Below are 9,675 nucleotides of genomic sequence, written 5' to 3' on the forward strand. Positions count from 1 at the left end.
CTTATGAGCTATTAAACAGTAAGAGGACAAATTTGTGTTACAACACTAAATTTGTGATAATTTGTTATGGAAGCCATAAAAAATGAATACATTGTATTAGGCAACTTGTAAAACCTCTCCAAAACCTTCCTTGTAAAATGAGGATAATGGTACTGATAGAATTATGAGGATAATTGGTGTGATAAACTGTAAAGTGCCCACCACTGTGCCGGGTGCCTAAAGACCACTTAGAAATAGGTTCAAAATAGATCCCCTGAAAAGCTCTAAAACAGAGGCAAAGGAAATACCTCTCACCACACATCATAAGGATTACACTTTGGTCCAGAGCTTGGTTGGTAACAAGATATATATGCGCTTAGGCACCTTGTGTCCTCTCTCTGGGCTGCAGTTTTTCCAAATGAGGGATTTGAATTGAAAGATTGATTCCTAAGGGCACCTTTTGCTCTGACATGAATAAATAATATAAATGAAAAGCCATCAAATTTTTGCATTCAAGTATGAAGAAATAAGATATTATTATAACAAAGATTTACTTTGATATTCAGAATTCTGGAAGGCCCTCACCTTACCAAAAGGTTGCCACAGGGTAAGACTTGGCCGGTGCATTTCTTCCTCAGCAGTTACCCTGGCCTAGAAGAGAAAATATATACATATAATATTTTATAAGCAAAATGGAAGCAAAATAGTTGAAGCTCTATAATATCCAGCCCCAGCCCCAGAGCATGCATTCCCCTTGCGTTAAGACCCCAGGCAAAGCCCTGTGAAGACCTTCACAAAAAAATCCCCAGAGTTACTTCAGACATTAATCAGGACGCTTAGAGCATAACAAAGAGATAAAAATCCCTTTTCTAATACTATTTGAGAGGAGCCTCCAAATGTCAAAATTCTTTTAACTATTTTCTGTTGCAGAGTCCTACATGTAAGTAGAAGGAAGTTCTAAGTGTAACAAGAGGAGGTTTTGGGGGGAAAGCAATGAGTAAGGGAGATGGAGTTTGGGGTTTTGAGTCGCAGGAAAGGTTGCGTCCATGGTGGGTACCTGGAATACTTCTGTTCAGCTTGTCAAAGGATAAATGAGGACTTTTTCCTTGCCAAGTCATAGCGGTCCCAAAACTTGAAGCAGTGATCAGGTCTGAGTGGAAATGATACCTTTCCCATAGGAGACAGGGCTATTTTGGTACCTTATGGTCATCACAGGACAGTGAGGGATTTGTATTAGGTTTGAAAAATATCACAGCCTCTGAAGTGGGGGAGGGTCCTTCTGCGGGGGGTAGGTGTCAACAGTCTGGCCTTGGAGGCCCCCTTGGATGTGCCCTGACCCGGTCCTGGGGGCCCCAGTGTGAGGCCTGATCAGCAGCGAGGAGACTGCTGTTTCACTGAGCGCAGGGGACTGGGCTTTTCCTTCAATTGCTTTTCTGACTTCTCTCTCCTCTCAGTCTCCAGGGAGCCCTGGGCTGAGATGTTCTCAGCCGGGCTGCTCTCAGGCTGTCAGAAAATTAAGTTGTTTAGTTTAGGATTTTCCTCTTTCCCCGGGCTGAAATACTCAACTTTTAGCTCGTTGCTTGTTCTCTTGGAAAAACAAAACAAAACAAAACTTGGGCTTTCAAACATCATCACAAGAAAGCTGGGAGGACAGGGGTGTTCTTGTCCTTGTGCATAATCCTTGGGAATATGAACTCGTAAAATTATTTAATAAGCAAGCTGACAAAGTCGGTTGTATAAATTCTATGTATCCTTTGGCCCAGTGATCCCATTTCCAGGAATATATACTAAAAAAGCAATCATAATAAGTTTATTAAGTTGTAGGTAAAGGGTATTCATTGCAACATGGTTTATTCTAGTAAAAGAAATGACAACAACCTAAATGTTCATCATCAGGAGATTGATTAAATATTTTTTAGCACCACCACACAAATGTAATATTAGTCAGATCTTAAAAATTCAAAATATTTGTTTATATACTGTGTGTTGATTAGATTAATATTTATGTAAACACCGATACAAAAAGAGATTTGGAAAGACGCTTAGTTTAGAATTTTAATTCAAAAGGCATGTGAGGCAACAGTAAGTATAATAATAAGCCATTTCCATAAGAAATACTTATATTTCTCTGTTAATTAAAATAAGGCTAAAAGGTAGTCTCCGAAATGTTAATAGGATTAACAAAAAGTAATAATTACATTGCAGTTTCAATTAGCAAAAATTATTGTAGTAATAATAGATCAGTTGATCCATCACATCCCTCAGTCCTGGAAGCAGATCCCGGTTACTGGGCTGGAGGGGCCTTGGGGCAGGGGGTGAGGAGACTATAGAAGTAAAGTTGTCCCCCGAACAAAGTTTAAGAAATAAAGGAGTACAGCAGTTCCCAAAGGAGAATATGTCAGATGGTGCTTTAGCAACCTGCCAGGGGATGCAAAGGAAGGAGACAGGCAAGGTTCCTACCAAGTTTGCTCGCCCAAGGGCTAGTGGGTGGTGCTTCACTCAGAAAGGATATGGGATAGGGCAGGGCTTGAAAGCTCTCAGAGACAAGGAAGACAAGAAATCCTTACACTGCAGGTTGGATTCTTTTTATTCTTATTATATCTTCCAGATGCCTTCCCTTTATTTATTTATTTTTTATATTTTATGCTTGTAATTGTGATGGATTCAAAAATGGCTAAAATTCTTTGCCACTTTACCCATCAAGGGATAAAGTCTACGTCACCTCCCACGTGACACTGAGCTTGGCCATGTGAATCGCTTTGGCCAGTGGGCCACGAACAATCATGACTCAGGCAGAAGCTTGATAGATGCTTACACACAGGCACTTGTCCTCTTGGAGCTCTGCCCTGAGGCAGCTGTGCTGTGAGGAAGCTGATAAGTCTACCCGAGGATGAACGGCCGTGTAGAGGAAAATCGAGGTGCCCAGGCTCAGAAGCAGCACCAACTCCCAGACGTCTGTGCCAGGTCACCTTGGACTATCCAGCCATTCCATTCCATTCTTCAACCATAGGAGAGAACCCAGGAGAGACCAGCAGAAGAACCACAAAATCCTAAGCAATAATAAATAATTTTTATTTGAAGTTTGAGGTGTTTGGTTACACAGCCATAGATCATTGATACAGTGGTTACTCATGTTCCTTTTGCAAACTCCAGGTAGTCTCAGTTGTGCTAGGAGTAACAACACTGATGGTAAACACAGAGATTAAAATGGAACTTAGTGGGACTGAGGTCTGGCCCTTAGTCATTTATCACCACCTCCCAAACCTGGAAAAAGAATGCCCTTCCAGAGCTGAAATCTTGAGAGACGCTTTAAAAAGAATTACCTTAAAGATCATCGTACCCTGTAGGGAGTCATATGATGGGCTTACCTGATTGGTGAGCAGAGAAAAAATAACCGTCATTTAATAAAAGCAAGGAGACGATTAGATAAAATTCTGGATCACCTGCCACGCAGGAGGCCTGGAATAGGTAGTAGGATTATCTTCACATTGCAGGTGGAGAAAGTGAGCCTCAGAGCAGCTGAGGGACTTGCCCAAGCTCACACAGCCCGGAAGTTGAAGAGCTGGGCTTCCAACTCAGATTTGTCTAAGCAAAAAGCCCTTTGCTGATAGTCGTTATTCAATACTTCCTCCCAAATCTCATGCTAATTTCCTTTTCTTTTCCTGAGTAATCCACTCAGATGGGAAATGAGTCACTTAAGTTTCCGAGTCTCAGTTTTCTCCTGCGTAGTTAGGATGACAGCGCCCTTGCCGTCGGGTTTTGATGAGGATTCGGGGAGGTGGTGTGTGAAAGCCCGCACACTGGGCACCCGGCCTCTAAGGAGCAGTGGGAGCTGGTTGTCCAGGGAGTAAAGACAGCAGTGGAGGAAGCTGCAGCATGGGTCCTTTTGAAGGGAATATAACTCACTGCTCCGGTGACATCATCAGCCCCTGAGGGAAGAGCCATGTTTCCATTCTTGACTTAGGCCAGGGATCGTTCTAGACTGCAGCATCCCTCAGAGGTTCTAGTCGCCTCGCTGTGCAGATTGCCCAGACCCACAGCTTCGGCTTCAGGGAACAACAGGACAGAGAGGCACCAAGAATCACTCCCACCACAACTGATGCAGCTGCCATTCTCTGCTTCCCTTGGCCCTTGTCAGAGCTGCAGGATCTAAGTTCAGTGAGTCTGGGTGGCTGAGAAAGATGGGGCATTATCTGCGGTCACTCCGTGGGCTCTGCGGGTCATCAGCAGCCAGAAACTGTCACCTCCTCACTTCCTGCCCCCTTTCCATTCCTGTTAGGCCAATGAACAGCCAAATTAGAACATAATAGGCTTTTGTTTTAGAGATTATAACATGTGCATTGTCACCTATCTCTTAGACCCAGGAACAGCTCTTCGCAGGAGACTGAAGCCTGGAGTTTGCTAAGAAGCATCAGAGCATCCATATGTCTGCTCTGGAGATAAAACCCATGCATTTTAAATGCCATCAAGTTTGCTCTTCAGCAGATGATTCAACTTTCATCATCAGGAAAGTTTTCAGCTAACACCTTCCCTCCTCCAAAATGTAGGACTTTGGGAAACGGAACGATTCCTTTTTTTTTTTTTCTTTTTTCATAAAACATCATTGCTCCCTTTATCATCCACCTACTGCTCCTCATTCTGAAAATGTAGAGAGGGCTACTGTCAATCTATTGGCATCCAAATGTCTGTCGAAGTCACCTTGACTCGGAAGATCTAAATAAAATTGGATTTAATCTCTGGCCCTCACCTGGGGGTGGTTCAGCTCTCCCCAAGACACTGGCGAATTTCCGGGGCTAACCTTCTCATGCCCCTTCTATTCCAGTTTCCTTGTCTCTGTGCACCTTCTCCCCACTGCCTTCTGGTATATCATCCCCTGCTCTCCTCCACTCCGGTGAGTCTCTTCCCTCTGCTCCACCGACTCAAAATACAAATCACCACCTTTCCCTGACCCTTGAGACAACTGTGTATAGTGATTTTTCTTAACCAGCTGAACCAAGAGTAGGAGATCACAGACAGAAAAATGAAACCTTCCTGTTCAAAATCTTTCTGTCCAGCCCTCCTTAGGGAATGTTTCACTGGTCATGTTTATGTGTAATTCCTCCTGATCTTTTGCAAAATGTAGTCATCCGTTTGTTTGTTTGTTTTTGGAGAGGGAAACACTCAACTCCAAATTCTCTTCAGTGTCTCATGCAGGAAATTCAAGTGCTACTTGTCCACACAGCCCTCTCTTACCTCCGTGATCCAGCAGGTCATGCAGGAGTGTTCTCCAACAAAGACATATCTACTAGGGAGAAGAGCTCTAGGGTAGGAAGTTAGGGGCAATTCCTGCCAAGAGCAGCTGCACCGGGAGAAGGAGCAGCCCTGAACTAGGACCAGGAGACCCAAGTGTGGATCCTGGTTCTGCTGTTTCCTGGCTTTTTGCCTGGAGGGGAGATCCTTACTCTGAGAGTCTCCCTTCCTCTGAAAGATACGTCTAATGAATCCCTCCCAGGACTCATATTAGGGCAGGCAAGAGAGTGGAATTCAGAAATGACATGATACGCCAAGCAGCTTGGGTGACACAGAGCAACTATTGAACAACCTGACCCTGTTCTCAGGAGCTCATGCTTCAGTTGAGAAAACGGGAGAGGAAGACAGTCCATAAGGAGACCAGAGCCACAGGACGGCGGGATTCCTGCTGGCTGGGAGGGGAGGGGAAGGCAGCGCAGGCTGGGGCTCAAACTGAGCTCTGAAGGGTCTGATGAGGGGATCTGCAAGACACTTCAGGCAAGGGGGAGGATGGGAAGATGAGGCCAAATTTCTGGTTGTCAGGAGACAAACTCAAGGTCTGTCTAAGCCCCCTTAAAATAGAGGTTCAGCAACTTTTTTGATAATCTGATGAAACCTCTGGATCCTATACACAGAACATTTTGCACACAATTTCAGGAGGCTCACTGGCTCTCAGAATCCAAGGAAAATCCTTTGTTCTCAAAGCTTTATGCTGTGTCCAGTCTTGAATCTCATTTTCCCCTTTGGAGCCAAAACTTTTCAACCCATGATGTATCTATGTTGATTTTTTCTGGATTCTCTCTATGCATAAGAACTACTGGGGTTTTAGGTAGCCAAAGAAATGAGACCCCTGTTTCTTGCCCATGTTCAAAACCAATTAAGAGAGAGATAAAAAGGAGCCAGGTAGATGAGAATCAAAATGTCATCTTAACTCCTGATAAAAGTAATTTTGGATGGTATGGCTTAGAAATGTGATAACAAGGAACTTCCTAATACTCGCTGTGCCCGTGTTAGATCTTGGACTAGTACGCTGGAGGGAAATATTGAGTCTACAGAGCAAACATTTCTGCTCAGGATCACATTCACGCACTGCTCGAGGAGAGTGGATTCTATTTGCTTAAGACTTCTGACGCATTATCTCTACCTGATCAAGGAACATGTGCCAATCACTGTCTCCTCTTAACACAGAAATTCACTTGACTTCATCAGGGAGGAATAAGGCCTAGTAAGAGACAATCAAGAACATTTGGCAGAAATCCCTCATTAGACAGAAAAGTGGGGAATGAGATGCATGTACTCCAAGAAGGAAACATTCTCCTTCTTTCCTTCTTCCCTTCAATTATTCAGTCATTCGGTAGATATGCACTGTGTTCCTAATATGTTTCTAATTACTGTGCTTGGCTCTGGGGATACAGTGATGAGGAAAAGACCTGGTATCTGCCCTCCTAGAGCTTTCTGTCTGGAGAATAAGCCAGACATTACACAACCAATTCTACTAATGATACATATTACTCACTGTGAGGTGACAGCAATGGTTGATGGGTATCTGGTGCTATCAGGGTGTGTAGCAGGTGGTCTGTGCAAGCGGAATGAGCAAGGATGTTCCCAAGCAATACTTTGGCAGACAAGAGTGTTCCAAGGCTTTACCCTGACTCCTCTTCCTTACACCATCATCATTTGGAGTGGGCTTGTGGTCCTAGCACATGCTTTGGCACCTCTCTAAGACACAACATCTAGCATCCTCTCCAGTCCCAAATAGGTGGCCATCTTAAATCTTAAAGACTGTATCTATTATGCCCAGCCCTCAATGGGCAACACTCAGATAAGATGAGGAACTTCCCTCAATCCACCTCCCAGAGATGGTTTGCCAGAAACTGAGTGGCATAGAGATACTGGGATTCTGGAGAGAACTGAGATTTTCTTGTCTTGGATGCAACATCTTGGACCATGGACAAAGTCAGAAGACAAGCACTTCACAAAGTCAGAAGTAAAAATGAATTAATGATACTTGAAAATAAAAATTATAATTGATAAAACACACACACATGATTATAATGAATATTTGCTGGCTAATAGGCTATCATGATTATAAAGACCAATATAACACAAATAATTAGCTGAAAATAATTTCATGCCAACAGATCAATAAAATAAAGAATCATGAGTCAATGAATGATATGGATATGAAACAGAGTATGCATGGAAGTGTCAGTTTGGTTATGAAATCAGAACAGAGATTAATACTGAAAGAGATGCTTCCAAAAAAATAGAAAAGAGATCCAGCACACAGCTTCCCAATACCACCTCTGAATGGCAGAATCAAAGGTAAACCGAAGACCGGGAACCAAGAATTGCCCAGTGTAGGCTGGACAGGGCTGAGCTGTCCTGTATTACAAATTCCAGACTCAGACAAAGACAAAGGCACTGAGCAGGCTGGGTGGGAAGTCAAGGGTGCCCATTAGAATCCAGGGCAGGATATCAGGATGTCGCACACTACAGGTAACATCACGCCACAGGAAAAATTCAAGAAGAGAGAGAATCCATGGAACAGTCTGGGGTCCAAGATGAGCAAAAGAAAACCAGTAAAGTTTGGGAGTTCAAATTCAGATGCAAATGGTCCTGTGCAGTTTCATTTGACAGTGTTTGTTTATGTCAGCGCTCCTTTCAGAAACCCTCAGGCCCTTCTTTACATTCCCCCAAGTGCATCTGTAATATTTTTAAAAGAAAAGCACATTGGTTCTGGAGCCTAACAGATAATGTGACAAGACACTGGGAGAAGGCACTCTGGCTTGTCAAACAAGAAGAAGCAGATGCAAACAGACTTTGGGATACAACGTAAAAGAAGATGCAGGGAAACAGAATTTACTGAAAGCATTCCATTAGCCACGATTGTAACCAAAGCAATAGGAACATCACTTTTCTAGTTATACCTAAAGAGGGAAACTGAATCAAAGAGATAAGTGTGAGATGGTGAAGAGAACGGCAGTGGACAGGGAGTAGAAATGAAACTGATTGATCAGAAACACAAAGAATTCTCTTAAAAACTATTTATCCCACTAGGTCAATGAAATACAGAATTCTGAGTCACCTGCCTTTGCCACTAGAGCTTGAAAGTCTTTAAAATTTCCACTCTTTCCTCTACTACCCCTATCTTTCAACCAAATATCACACGTAAAATACACATGCACACACACACACACACACGCACATCTATATATCTTAGTTTGGCAAGTTCTTAGTTCTTGGGCAGGTAGAGAGAATGTGGTTTATAGCTCCTCAAAACCACCAGCTCAGTCATTATTCAGAAGTAACAACCAAGATATATTCTGTTGAGAAATAATGGGTTTTGAAAACACAATCGCATTCAATGACCAAACAGCTGGGATGTTTTATAACTGGGGAATAAAAATATCTATTACTTCCCTCTAAGAGAATCAGGAGTTGTATACATTGCAATATATTCTTGGTATCACAACATGAAACTATTTTCCTGACTCAGAGTTCCAAAGAACTCTAGAACACATACCATAGAAACAAAAACTACTTAAGTTCCAGGTGTCAGAGACCTCCTACCTCAGACTCCCACAGTTCAGAAGGCAAAGTCATGAACTTATATATGTAGACTTTGGTAAGCCTGTAGAGTTTAAGATCCCTCCAAAATCTCTAGAAGAAATGCAACACATTTTAGAATCTGATATTTGTACTTTCTTTAGGAGAGAAAAAGAAATGGGCATAGAATATCAGTTTTCTCCAGGTCCTATTAAACCATCTAAGTACTTTAAGACTTCCTTCAATTTTTCACACCCGATTAATTCTTAAATTAAAACGACTTTCAAGGAAATGCCTTTGTACGTATTTATCTTGAAATTACACACAGTTTTTAAATGCTGACAAGGACACTGTGAAACTAGTACCTCGGTACACTGCTAAAAGCCGCTTAGATCTGCACAACTGTATCCTGCCTATGAGACTGCTACCTTTGTCCTCCTACTCCCTTTGATTTAGAACCTTCTCTTGAGTTGGAGGGCTTGAGAAAATCTACAATGTTGCCAATATTTATAGGAGATAAGATCCTCAAAATGGGGGCGGAGCAAGATGGCAGAGGAGTAGGAGACCTGGATTTCATCTGGTCCCAGGAATTCAGCTGGATAGGGATCAAACCATTCTGAACACCTACAAACTCAACAGGAGATCGAAGAAAAGAATAGCAACAACTCTCTGAACAGAAAAGCGACCACTTTCTGGAAGGTAGGACGTGCGGAGAAGTGAATCGGAGGCGATATTGGGAGGATAGACGGCGGGGGAGGAGGCCTCCGTAGGCCACTTCTGGCAAGTGATAGAGCCGTGGAGCACAAAATCGGAACTTTTAGAAGTCAGCTCCGCTGAGGGACGTCACTCCAGTGGCTAAGTGGGGGGTGGAATCCTCAT

At 43.0% G+C, this 9,675-nt stretch overlaps 1 long non-coding RNA gene across 3 annotated transcripts in view; it reads right to left on the reverse strand.

Moving 5' to 3' along the window:
• The window catches only part of LOC115940838 (uncharacterized), an 88,826-nt gene that overhangs the window by 42,508 nt on the left and 36,643 nt on the right, over window positions 1-9,675 (reverse strand). Inside the window, exons 2-3 of one of the 3 annotated variants that reach the window (XR_014138308.1) lie at window positions 2,795-4,251; window positions 565-630 (exon numbers count right to left, since the gene is read on the reverse strand). This is a non-coding gene — a long non-coding RNA (uncharacterized LOC115940838). Of the gene's footprint in view, window positions 1-457; window positions 631-2,794; window positions 4,252-9,675 lie in introns of those variants that run through there. The other 2 variants (XR_014138309.1, XR_014138307.1) reach the window with 2 other exon arrangements.

Source organism: Leptonychotes weddellii, chromosome 10 (genome assembly GCF_054177405.1).
Source record: "Leptonychotes weddellii isolate Sample4059 chromosome 10, ASM5417740v2, whole genome shotgun sequence".
In the NCBI taxonomy this organism is placed as follows: Eukaryota; Metazoa; Chordata; class Mammalia; order Carnivora; family Phocidae; genus Leptonychotes; species Leptonychotes weddellii.